Here is a 13,738-nt window from a genome sequence, read left to right as displayed (position 1 = left end):
GGTATAGGAGGGTATACATGCAGGCTAAATCGCTGCTAGTCAGATTTGATTCAGAGGCTGCTGATTGTAGGCACTGTACGTACGTGAGAAGATTTGGACAAGGCAAACAAATTCTTGCTTCTGTGCCAACTGTATTGCAAAGTCAGGACAGTGTAATGGAGATAAGGCTAATTAGCTATTTGCATTTGCTACTGAAGTTGGATGAACTTTTTTTTCCTCCTAACAGGGAATTTCTCTTCAGGCATAAATATCCAGTAGAGTTTGTTAAAATGAATGTAGCAAGACTTGTAGCCTGCAGAAATGCAAATAATTGCATACAAGCATCATAGACTTCTTTTATTCATAGGCAAGTCTTGTAGGGTCTTGTCTTCCCGGAGAATTGAAGCAGAGAAACCCTTCAAGCTGAGCCAGGTCCTGGTGCTTCAAGGAGATGACATGGGGCTGGTCCCTAATGGCCCTGCAACTCAGCTCGTCAACTAGGATGCAGGCACAAGTACCCCTCAAACAGCTTGGATTTGCTGGGTCAGGAATGAGGTCAACCTCAAGCTGCTGATGTTGACAGACAGAGTGAAACTTCAGTTACTCGAAAGACTGCTTTATGCATTCCTATTTAAAAAATATTAAAGATATTGTCTTTTTCCTTTATTCACAAATATTCCTAGTCAGGCATTGAGGGCTGCTATATCCGACACCTTGAAGCTGTTGTGAACACGAAGCTTTGAGGCTGTGCTGTGTTTAGGGTTTAAAAGATAAGTATAATTTCTGTTTGGGAGATGGTAAGAAGTGTGTTGATTTAGGATTGCTAATGTGTTGTTTTTTTTTTTTGCGTGTGTTCAAACTGCAGTCTGCCTAGCTCTGTGGTTTTCACAGGATACCCATCACTGTCACATGAAGTGAGCTTCTTATGACAGGAAACATTCCTCCCACGATATTAAACTCCTTGTTAAAGTTTACTTTGGCACAGATACAATTACATGACTATAGCTAAAGAGCAAAACCATTTTCCTCTAGAATTTTGGCATTAATTGGAAATGGATGGTAAATTCTGTGGATTTATTTAGGGTTAACTCTATTTAAATAGGGTGTGTAAGCTATGCTTGCCAGCAGTGTATGAGCAGCAATGGCATCACATAGATGCATATTTGTGTTTTATGGAAGGAATAAGATATTTTTTTTTTTCCTGACAGCTGTTGCAGCAGCAGGCAGACCAATATTTCTGCATTTGCAGAGGTGGATGAGAACACTTAACTTGAAGATTATTATTATTTTTTGATATATTCATACTACAACAGTTTAGTCTTGACTACAAACAAGCCAGGGGTACGTACCCACCACCACTTACAGTGGGGTTTACATTGTGCTGCAGGGCTGTTCAGTGTGATAGGGGCAGTGCTGAGGGAGGACCTGCAGGGACCAATAGTGTACTTCAATTAAAAATGAAAGAACATAAAGAGAACTTTAAACATTTCTGCTCCAAAATCTATTCGCAGGGTGTCATCAAGCTTTTCCATAGCTACATTATGGATTTTTTCAGGACTTTCATTTTGAGTGAAGTTTGCTTTCCTGACAAGAACTGACACGTGATCCGCACAACATGCGGGCTATGGTTTGAATGAGTGTAATTTTCTTATAACTTGCCTTTTTTTAAAGGTTTCATGGAAGTCATTGGTTATTTGAGTATCAGGGCTTTCTTTTGAAAAACAGAAGCAAAGTGAAATGAAGAATTTCTAATCTTCTTGGTTGTAAAGTTTATTCTTATTTTTTTGAGGCGTGGCTCATAGGTGTTTGACTTGTATGTTTAATGCCATTGGATTTACTTAATTTGTGTGTAAATGTTTTGCTAGTCTTCTGCAAAAGAGTAAATTTCATATTTCATGCAGGACTGAATTTTTCTAATTCACCTTGCCAGTTGAGGCAACATGACTTGGAATGGTGTGAAGAAACGAGAGCCTGTCAAAAGGGTTTGATCTATTTTTATACTGCCCTTCTGCTCTCAAATGCTGTACATATATTTGAAATTATTAATCCCAATGTCATTTCTTTCCTTAGTAGCATTTCAGCTACTTCTGTGAACCATTCTTGGCAGTTCTTCTCTTACTGCAAATTTAATAAAAACTTAAACTGCATGATTATCTTTTTAAATTGAGATATTCTTATGGGTGTAATCATGGATGCTAAATCTCCTTAGGAGTTGGTGAGACCTTTGCCTGCAGGAGTTGTCTTACATGTGTTGAAATACTCTTGGAATTTTTTTTTTTGTGTGTGCTAGTCATACTGAGATACTGGTCTTGGCTCAAAGGTGTAAAAAGTAAACTACAAAGAGTCCAACTGATTAAATGTAGTGCTCTGAAGGAAATTAGTGATTTGATGGCTGAGTTAAACTTTTAGAACTGCTTTTCCATAAAGCTGAGGACCTAAATGAGCAACTGCTTTGGGAACTTTTGGAGCCTATGCTATGCCTAGGTCTTTTTTTTTTTTTTTTTTTTTTTTTTTTTTTTTTTTTTTCCCCCTGGAAGATGGGGTCTAAAACTCAGCAGATGGTGGGAATGTGCTTGGTCTGTATCAGTGTGAAAACGCCTTCCATGGTCTTCTATCATCCCCAGCTGTGATGTGAGATAAAACTGTTGAACCAGATGATCATATATGTTTTTTTCCAGCCTAAATGATTCTGATTCTGTTACCCCAGATACTGTTTGCAGGCAGAGTAAGGAAATTAGGTGAAGTCTGAGTTGGCCCAATGCAGAAGTGAATGGTTGAAAATAACCTTCCTCAAATCCACTCTTCTCATCAGTGACCTCAGTAACACCAAATTAAACAATACTTTCAAATAATGCTTGGCAGATGTCAAGGGGTAGAAAAGGAGGGCATCAGATTTTTTTCTTTTTCTGCAACTAATATCTGAAGAAAATGTATTACATTGAAAACAGAGGAATAAAGCCCCCAGGAAGATGCTGTGTTTGGGTTGTCTCCCCAGCAATACCAACACAGGTCCTGTAAAATTGCTACGTTTGGCTTTGGTGTTCTGAATAGACTAACTGGTAATTACAGTTTGGCATACAGGGTTTGAGGTGATGGATAGGTAACACTGGTGGTAGATGCTGAGATCCTGTTGGACTGGTGTTAAGCAAGGTAGGTTCAGTGCACTGAAACAAATCCTGCCAGTTGTCTGATGGTTCAACCATGCTTCTGTGAGAGGCAATAGCAAAGGACAGTGCTGTCAGCCCAAGTCTGGAGCAAGAAAGCAAACAGAAGAATTTGCAGAGGAAGGTCAGGACTGTTACAACATTTCCGACCCCCCCCCCCCCCACCACACACACACATTGGCTGAGGGGCAAGTTTTGTTACTTGAGGCAGCAGCTGTATATGTGTGCTATTAACACATAAATCATGGCAAACATTTGAAAGGATTATGATAAAATCCTTGAAGCAAGTTCAGTGTTTCTTCTCATCCCTGGCTCTGGTGTTGACCCTTTCCTTTTGTCTGCACATTATAGAAGTCATAGCTATAATGTAGCCTTCATGTAAGGAACAAGATAATTTTTTAAATAGGTTGATTCTCTTCTTAAATTATTATAGGCTGTAGTAAAATCACGCTTAAGTTGACGTACTCGTCTAGCAGAAAAAAATCTGCCCCTTAAATATTGTTGCTGTCCTGGGGAGCAGTTGCAAACCCAGACAGCCCTTCAGGGGTGACCACTGGTAGATCACCACTGGTTTGGCGGCTAGATTTCAAAGCATGCACATGCATCTCTGGTGCTAGCTAGCTTTGAGCTGTCTGAGTACTTGGCACCTTTAAAAATGAAATATTACCTCTCTTATTTTGCTTGTTTACTGCAAGTTTTAGTTCAGATTTGTAAGCCCTTTGAACTGTCCCAGGTGATCTGTCTTTTCAGAGAAAAACGTGCTAATTTACAGGTGATTTTTCTCATTCTAACAGATGTTGATCCAGTTACCCTCTTGCATCTAGAGAGAACATGTAAGAGGACTAACCAACTTAATTAGTGGCTTTTCTTTGTGGTGTTTTCTTTTTGATGACTGGAAATCATCGCAGAGCAGTTACAGCACCTTTGAACTACATCTTGAACCCTGTAAGCCATATCATCAAATAAGTGGAGGTAGAGAAAAGGAAGAAACAATGCACAGATATCAAAAGTTGTGGGGAACTCTGCATAGAACAACCTTTTCTAAATCCCATCTTTCTCTAAAGTATGTAAGGAGAAGCAAATGACCCATGGGCTGTGTTCTTGAAAATGCCTGTATGTGAAAGAGGGCTATGAGGGTGATTTTTATCCCATGTGAGGCATTGCCAAAGACATCACATACATCTGTGTGCTAATCTTTGCTGAAGGAGGAAGGATACCATATGATGGTGACACTGATAATGTGCATGTTGGGGTGGGATGGGTACATGCAGTTCTGGACCGTACCACAAGGGATGCACGTGTGAAGTCATTAATCTCAGGGCTTTATTGCATTTTTTCCTCCTACAGCTTTTCAGCCCACACACAGCTTTAGGCTACAGACACTGCCTTTTCCAGCAGATAGCCTATTGCACAGGAAGATGAGTACAAAGTAGGAGACTTTCTGAATGAACTGATACAGTAAACCTTTCTGTGCATATTCTTAAATGCTATGAGCTTGTTTCAGAGGCCCAGAGTCTGCAGCTATAAACCTAGGATGTCTTTGTCCCTCCTTTTATTTTCTTAATTGCCCTCAAATATGGTAGAAATACAGCTGTATGCTTACATACAGATGTAAGTAAAGGCCTATGCAGGCCAAGATTTAGATTTTTAGTAAGATAAACAGCTGGTTTTGTAGTTAAAAACTGGTACTAATGACCTTTAAAAGACTGCTCCTTCTCTACTTCTCTGACTTCTGTAATGTCAGGAAATGCACCGCAGTTGACAGGTTAAAGTCAAAGGCTTCTATTGTTATAAATGTGTGTAATTTGGGGGATGCAAACATTTTCATTTTTTAAGATCAGTTGTATCCTATATTATAGGCTGTTGCATGCACTTCTAAAATAGTTGTCTACATTTGAATCCATTCATTTCTTTATGATGTTTCTTCCATATGGCTCTGAAAGGGAAAATATTTTGAAAGGAAATGCTTTTTAAAATGCTTTTTAAGATGCTTGTATATCTGGGTTAAATATTTATGTGGCATTTATTACTTTAATGCACCAAGAATGAAATTAAATTATCTGCTGAAAAAAAAAAAAAAGGAAAAAGAAGATCAAAACAGAAGTTTTGAGAAGTACCCTTTGAAAATAATTTCATTTAAGTATTATTAAAATATGTGGTAAAATGTGTTGCAAATGATAACTCCTTAATTTGGTAATGAAAAATAAAATAAATTGAATGTCTCTTTAATGAAAGAAATAATGAATTGATGGAGGTAGTTCTGCTGTTTTGGTAAAATGTTATTTCCATTTATGTGACTTTACCACTCTTCTTCCTGCACTGCTTCAGTTCTCTTCCAGCCACTAATGTCTGTCCCCCACAGCTCCCTCTCTTTCCACAATATTCATCCCTGAACAAAAGCTGCCAACTGCTGTGCTTATTGTCAGTAAGCCAGTGTCAAAATTTTCAGCTGCTGTTATTGTTTAGATGAAGTTCCTTTGTGTAGCATGAGAACTCTTGTTGAGTATTAGCTTAGTGGCAGCAATCGTGGTCTGTAATGATAATACTCTTCAATCAGATGATAAATGTTTGCTTATAACAGCTGTTTTACATATTCATTAATCAAGAAATGTTCTTGACACAGTGATAAATACAACTTGAATTCTTCCTTAAGTGCGCCATGTACAAATAATGTAATGCTCATCATCGGGGAAAGGATGATAGATGGTACGGTAAAGCTCATAAAAGATGCTAGGGATGCAAGTCAGACAACAGCATTTTCTCCAACATGTTTTTGTTGAAATGCTGTATGTGTTTGTCTCTCCAGTTTTGTGGCTTGTTTATTTCTGTGTACACGAGTCTTCATGAATGCGTCAACAGTTACGGTTTTCAGAAGCTGGAAGAAAGCTTTTGGCAATAGTGCTGCATTCATCTATCTTTCCAGGGATGGAAAGTCGTGGGTGTGTCATTTAGATCAAGGTGCCTGACCGGAGTGTGCAGCAGCTCACGTGCAAGGGACAGACCAGTGCCCATAATGACCTTGTTACCAGCACAGTGTGAGTGTGACCAGATTGCATCCGTAACCTCAGTGGTGAAACTTCTATTGGTATCAGCTGTCCTTGCTAGTCCTGGCTTAATAGGTTATCACTGTGAGGAATGCCTCCCAACTCCTCTTTGACAGTTCCATGTACTGAGTGTTAGAGAACAGCCTGTGCACAGCAGGAGTTAGCTGGAATCTTTTTTCTCTCTCCTGGCATGGTAGAACCAACAGCAGCATTCACTTGTGCCCATTGTTTGAGGCAAGAAGAAATATATGCAAACTAATACATTCTGCTTCTTCATGAGGAGCAGAGAGTAGCCTCATTTTATCCCCCATGGCATAGAGACCGGTCATGTGGGCTTTATTTCTATAGTTTTCCTTTTCTGATTGAGGCACTCACACTTCGTTCTGATCTGCTTTTAAAGGTAATACTTAGGCAAGTTGCATCTGTGAACATGTTTTAGTGTGTTTTCCATTAAATGTATATTCTGTGACTACGACAGTTTGGCATTTGCAAAGCCTGTGAACTGTGCTCATGGAAGCCCTCTTGGTTCTTTGGGCAGTACCATTTCATTGTGAAGTTATCTTTAAAGTTGCAATATTTGTTCTTCCATAGGGGTCCATGCAATACTGTAATTGTCCAGGAAGCAGGACCTCATACTACTGAGAATGCGATTCATGTTGAATGAGAACTTAGAGTTTCTCAGTAAACTCTGTCTGCCTTTAGTATTAAATTTTTTTCCAAACCTTTTCTCTTCATGTCTGAAAAGATGTAAAACCTGTTTTAAACATCTGATCATGACACTTATTTGAGGAAGGATTGTTCTTGAAGGAGTACTTCTTGAAACAATTGTGTGCTTTCAGTAGGTGGTCATCAACATCTGCTGGGGCCAGCAGATGGGACCAACTAACTGACCAGCAAGATTAATATGATGATTACTCATTGAATGTGCCCATTTTTCTCAGATTTTTCAAATAAGGCTTGGTATTGCTTGGTCTTTTTGAAGCCTAGATAACTACAGATCTGTGTAAGTCAGCTTGTTTCTTTGGGTTACTCAATTCTTGTGGGCAGAGGCATCAGGGCTTGAAAGATTGTAACAACTGGTGTTTGAACTGGGATGCCTTTGTACCTCCTGTTGTCTGTTCTCTCCCTTGATGTATTTATGATCCTCTCTGGGATGCTGAGGGATCCAGTCCGAATGTAGTCACAATGTGCATGTGGCAAATCAGTAAATGCAGTGTTTGGAAGCAGTAAACTAGCAATCACCACATGCAGTTCAGCTGGCCTTCCAGCTATGTCTGGGCATGAATGCTACACGTAGAATTCATCTTGGTCCTTTGATGCCTGTACCAACTCCAACATACTTATACTGACACAGTAAACACTAGGAAATCCAAAATGGGTTTAGGTTTGTTACCACCATCTACAAGATGTATGTTTCCAGTAGGTTCATGCAAATGAAGGGCTTAATTAACATGCACTTGTTAGATGTCATTGCAAGACTGCTATTATGTGGAGTTTCTCTTTTGTGAAATCTGTGTATGTATTATTTCAAAACCTTCAGCTGAAATCATACATAAAAACAGTAGTAGAGGATGGACAGACAAACTGATACTTCATTGCTAACTTTATTTCTGTGACCATCTTGAGAAAGGATTGACTGAATTACACGAATAAAACTATCTGGCGGAACTTGTGCCTCTTTCGGCGTTACACTGGACTGCACCACAAGGCCTCATTAGCGGGCTGGTGGGCACAGAGTAGCATACAGAATCACAGGACTGTAGGGGTTGGAAGGGACCTCCAGAGATCATAGGGTCCAACCCCCCTGCCAAAGCAGGTACCCTCGAGCAGGTTGCCCAGGTAGGTGTCCAGACTGGTAAGATTTCCCCCTTCAGTCTCCTCTTCTCAAGGATGAACAGACCCAGGTTTCTCAGCCTTTCCTCACAGGGAAGATGCTCTGGGCCCCATATCATCTTTGTGGCTCTCTTCTGGACTCTTTCCAGGAGATCCCCGTCTCTTTGTACCGGGGAGCCCAGAACTGGACACAGTACTCCAGGTGAGGCCTGACCAGGGCAGAGTAGAGGGGGAGGATCACCTCCCTCGACCTGGTGGCCACATTGCTTTTCATGCACGCCAGGGTTCCAATGGCCTTCTTTGCCACCAGGGCACACTGCTGGTTCATGGTCAACCTGTCGTTGACAAGGACCTCTTGTCAATGGTCCTTCTCCACAGAGTTCCTCTCCAGCAGGTCATCCCCCAGCCTGTACTGATACATGTGGTTGTTCCTTCCCGGGATATGTGGATGTGGAATTCATGATGCAGTCTTACCTTCAGGGCAGAAGAAATTTTTTCTTTCCTCTCCACTGAATTTCATGCTATTTAGGTCATGCTATTTAGCATGTTCCCTTCTTTTAGATTTAGTTCACATGGGCTGTACGCTACAGCACTTAATGGAGGAGAAGAACTGAAGGGATGGTAAATGACAAAGATGGAGTGTTGAAAGCCCCGTGTTCTTAGGATAGCAGGCTATAATATGGAGTGTGTGTACATAGTTTCCTTGAAAAATAACTAGAGAACTTTGCCAAGCAGTTTACCCATCCAATGCGTCTGTAGATGTGGGAATGTCTTTTTGGCTCATCAGAATTTAATTTCTACATTTGGAGTCCATGCAGGTGAGCTTGTGAGGTGCGTCTGTCTCTCTGTCAGTCAGAGAAGGTGGGCTTTGAAGGTGAGGGGCACTGGGAGAGACTGACAAATCAAGCCTGAGTTCACACTGAAAATTTAGCAGAACTAGCAGTTTAGTTGGTCTTCAACTAAACTTCTTTATTTAGATTGAAGGTCTAGTCCTTAAACCTGACCCTGCGGAGGTCAGTGAGAAGGTTGCCCTTGTGTTCGTCAGCCAGAGAAATGGGTGCCTGACACAGTGGAATTACAGACGTTTATGCTCATGAGTTATAAGGAAAGAATGACAATAGAGGATATAAAAGGTCTGAAATGGAAGCAACAGATGATCTTTTTCAGTTCAAAATGACCCTGCCAAAAGAGGCAAATGACATCACAAGCTGGAAGGTCATTGCTTTTTAACCAACTTTTAAAATATGTTAATATCTAGAAAATATGCTTTGAAACTTGATTGAGGAATAAATCACTTTAAACTCATGAGAAATGAGCATCTTTAGCTAACCAGGAATCTTCAGAACTGCTGATGGGAAGAAGGTACAAATTCGTGTTAATGGATATAGTCATATCCTGCACTCTGCTACTGTCAGGTACGCGTCCAAAGTGGATTTTTAAGTGTCCTATTCCACTTGACCAGTAAGTCTGAAATTACAGATATTGCACAACCCCACTTAGTTATTTTTACAGGCCTTCAAAGAGTACTGTGTCATTTGTCTTATTTATTTTTCCTTAACCAGGCTTTCTTGGTTTTAGTTCTTCTGTGATCAGCCTTGGAAATGAATCGTAATACTTAGAAGCAGCAATATAAGGAGTGAATTTTCTTGTTATGATGTGGAAATGACTGTAGCTGTAGATAGGTTACTCTATGTAGTTTCCCATTTCAAAACACAACAAAACCTGAGCCTGAGTCTGAATAATTCTAGAGGCCATTGCTGTTTATGACCCAGATTTTTTTTTTTGGGTGGCTTCTCTTGCTTTCTGTCACTCCCACAGGTGGAAAGGAACCTTCATTTCCCCACTCTAGGGAAACCCACTTCTGTTTTCTGAGAATTAGGCTCATTTTTCATGCTGTGTACTAAGTCTGCCTCAGAGATAGACAGCACAACAACCCAAGTCAAAAGAAGTGTCACCTGGTACTAGTGTAGTGAGCAGCTCTCCCTCATCTGTCTTTATCTGCTTTGAATGAAAATGCAAGCAGCAGCAGCTGTGGGAGAACAAGCCTGTGGTTTTTAAAGACCCTCGTGTTTTTTTTTTTCCTTTATTCCCTCTATTCCCTCTAGCATTTACTGGTGTTGTATGCTCTTGATGACTTGAAGATACTGCTTCTACACCTTAATGCCAGCTGTTGTTCAATACAGTATGTCACTAGCTATTAATCTCCACTCAGAAATCCACTTCAGGGGATTAAGCAATTCTTTGTTCTTCTTCTATGAACTCTCCAAGTTTCCTGTGCTGCTTTGGTGTGAGGAGCTATGCTGCTCAGCGTTGGTCAGGCTTGGACTGTGTTCCAGTATTTTATGATGCTATAGGCCATGTGCATGTACTGGGAGCACGTTTGCCTCCTGTCCATGGAACTTGGTGTGAGTGTACTGAAATCTACTGAATTTTATTTCCCTAATTGCACAGCCCTAGAAGCTTGTGCACTACAGCTAGTGAAAGCATGACTTCTACTTATCAGCTGTAAAATAACTTTGATACTCACTGGTGATACTGCAGTTTGTAGTTGCTTAGCTGTGAAAATAGCATTTACTTTTGAACTTAATCCTTCTAATTTTCATGTATTATTTTAACTACTATACCAACTGAATTTCTCTCTCCTCACCCTGAGGAAATGATTTTGGATGAGTGTTTAGAACTGTGTAAAGAAAAAGTAAATAAGGTAGGAAAAAAGATAAGTATTTAAAATAGTGATTCCATTAGTTTTTTTTTTTTCCATTTTGATGTATTGCTTTTCCAATGTATTCATCAGAAAACAAACAAACAAAACAAAAAAACCCTCTGGATGCGGTAGCCTATTAAACCCATTTTTTACTGTAATGTTTATATGCACAGCCCCTCTGTATTTCTGTTGTGTTTGTGACTGGCCACTTGAATGAATTCCCTGCATGTATGCAAGAGCTTCCCTGCTGCCTTGTGTCCCTCTGCAGCTCTTCCACAGGCAAGGTGCTTTGGTGAGGAACAAATTACAGTGTTACGGTCGTCCCTTCTTGTGCATATAGAGCTTAATACCTGCTAAATAAATAGTTGAGCTTTTACCTTGATTATAAAGTAAGTTTATTCTGTCTCTGGGTAGAAGTTGCATTTATTTTACAGTTCAGTGCCGCATACGTATCACTGACAGCTTCTGGAAAGTGAGTAGTATTTTGGCAAAGAAATCTGTCAAGGTTTGGGATGCCTGTGTACAGGGATGCTCGCTTGGTATGAGCGTGTAGGCTGCCAGTGGGTACTGTCCCTTGCAGAGTGGATGAATTACCTGGGAAGGGCCGTGGCTGTAGATACAACCTTCAGTTATAGACGTATGTCTATGTATGCAAGGCACAGTTCTGCTGTGTAATTTCAGATATGTTGTCTGCAGATTTGTCTTTTTTGATAACACCCTTTTTATCCAGCTCTCTTGCCTATGTCTTCCTAATGCTTCAAAAAATGATGGATTGTCTAATGGGCTAGCTGTTACAAGAGCCTTATTGTGGATGTGAAAGTGTCTCATACAACTTAAGCTTATCCAGAGTAAATCGTATTTCAAACATTAGCTTTTCTCAGTTTCAGTGGACTCCAGCTGTTCTGCTGAACTGTAATTTTATCATTTTCCTGGACTGCAGGGTACAACTGTTGAGACTACAGATTCTTTTATCTAGTATAAATTTTCAAAGAGCTTCATTGTTGATTTTTTTTTTTTTTTTTTACATTGCTCAACCTATTTTCTTTATGCTTACTATGTAATGTACATGAAAATCACTTGCTAAAGGATCATACTTAGCAGCTGTTTAGACTCTATGCTTCTTTCAAGATCCGTGAAACTTCAAAGTTTGCGTGGACTTAAAGCAAAAATAACGCTCAAGTATCAAAGGAAGAAATAAGCAGTGTGCTTGATAGATGTTGGTGCTAGTTTGAGTGCTTCCATGTTTTGTCTGAACACAGCTCTCTTCTGTAGAGCATGCACTGATATTTAGCTTACCTTTCTATGTGATTCTTTATAGAAGATTTTTGTCCGTTAAACTTTTCCACCGATTATTTTTTTTAAGTTACATTATAAATGTGCTTGAGGTGGAGGTGTATCTTGATGTTGCTGTTTTTAAAAGTTCATTTACGAACTGCCTTTAATCTAATGAAGGAAATGAAGATGTTTATATTATGTCATTGGGTTCTCATTAGTTGCTTGTTTTTTAATAGGACCGTAATTTCATTTGGCAAGTGAAAGCCTTGTCTGACCACCCCTTTACCTCAGTCTCTGCTTGCAAAGCCCAAGAAGGTCTTTGTTCCCTAAATGTTATGTTTCAAAGCAAACCAAGAAACCCCTAGACAAAATAACTTAAGCAGCTCCCACTCACTAGGTTAGTAGGAAAGGCTCAGTGCTGTGTGTATAATGTTTCTGTGCTCTTGGGGAGTCCTTGGCTTGCTCGGCATTGCCCCCAGCCCCATTAGAGCAGCCAGATTAAAACCAACGCTGACTTAACAGTAGGAGTGAGTCACAGCTCTACCCCACTTCCAAGGTAGCTTGAGAACACAGTGGAAGAATATTTGGATGAAAATAAAGTAAAATCTTCTGATTTAAGTGCTACAGAAGATAGATGATGATTATTTTGATTATTTATATACTGTTAGTTAACGCGGTCCACCTGTGAATTTGGGAGTTACTCTTCCTCTAAAGGTTAGAGAAATAAAGTCAGCTTGTAATTTACTTGGAGAGAGGTTACTGACCATAATAGTTAAGCGAGGAATTAAGTTACATTTAGCTCATTTAGCTGCCACTGAAGTGCTTTTTTTTTTTTTTTTTTTTTTTTTTTTTTTTGGACCATGCTACCAGGGAACAGTGTCTGAGCCTATGCTTTTTATTTTCTCCTACTGTTGTTGTATTGGCATGTTTAGTTCTCTAGCATTTATCTGCAGTTAGGGGTGGGAAAAGGACCATCCTGAAGATGGTTCATCCTGTCTTAGTATTAAGAAGTCTTAAGGCAGAGCAATGAATATTTGTAAATACAGCCTGTTTTCTTGAGGTGCCAAAATAATGTTAGGGCTTTCAGATAAATGTATGCAAGTGAGACAAATTACATCATCTTTAATTAAAATAGTTACTTGAAATGTGTAAAAATGTCACTCTTCATCACTACAAAGATGAGATCTCTAAAAGAAATACATGTTAGGTGAACTCTCGATAAGTTTTCATCAGTCACTACTGTGTCCCAGACTCCTTTAAAGAGATGTCTTCCAAACAGAATTTGGAAGTCCTGAGTCAATGTTTTTGCATCAATTTGAAACCTGAGGTCTCAAGATGATGATGGTAGGTCTTCCTAAAAAAAAACCAAAAAAACAACCAACCAAAAACAACCAACCAAAAACAAACCAAACAACAAACAAAAAAGCTAAACAAGTGGAAAAAAACAAAAACAACCACTACCCAAAACGAACTCCCACTGCATTGGTAGGTCTATGCGGTGAAGTATTCTTATATGGCATAGGAATGAGAACTGAGAAACTGGCTGTTCAACAGTGTGCAGGTATTTAACATAATCTGTACTTCCAGACCCAGGTCAGAAGCAGGTCTGTAATGTTCCACTAGCTGTTTGAGAACTATGAAACCAACTTCTTCAGATTTTTGGTCATAGATGATAGCACTGTTATTTTTTTCTGCAATGGGCAGAAATCCCACTCATGCCTTTCGAATGTTACCCCTTT

The sequence above is a fragment of the Aythya fuligula genome, chromosome 4 (genome assembly GCF_009819795.1).
Source record: "Aythya fuligula isolate bAytFul2 chromosome 4, bAytFul2.pri, whole genome shotgun sequence".
Classification (NCBI taxonomy): Eukaryota; Metazoa; Chordata; class Aves; order Anseriformes; family Anatidae; genus Aythya; species Aythya fuligula.
The sequence above is the reverse complement of the archived record's forward strand: the minus strand, read 5'-3'. Positions refer to the sequence as shown.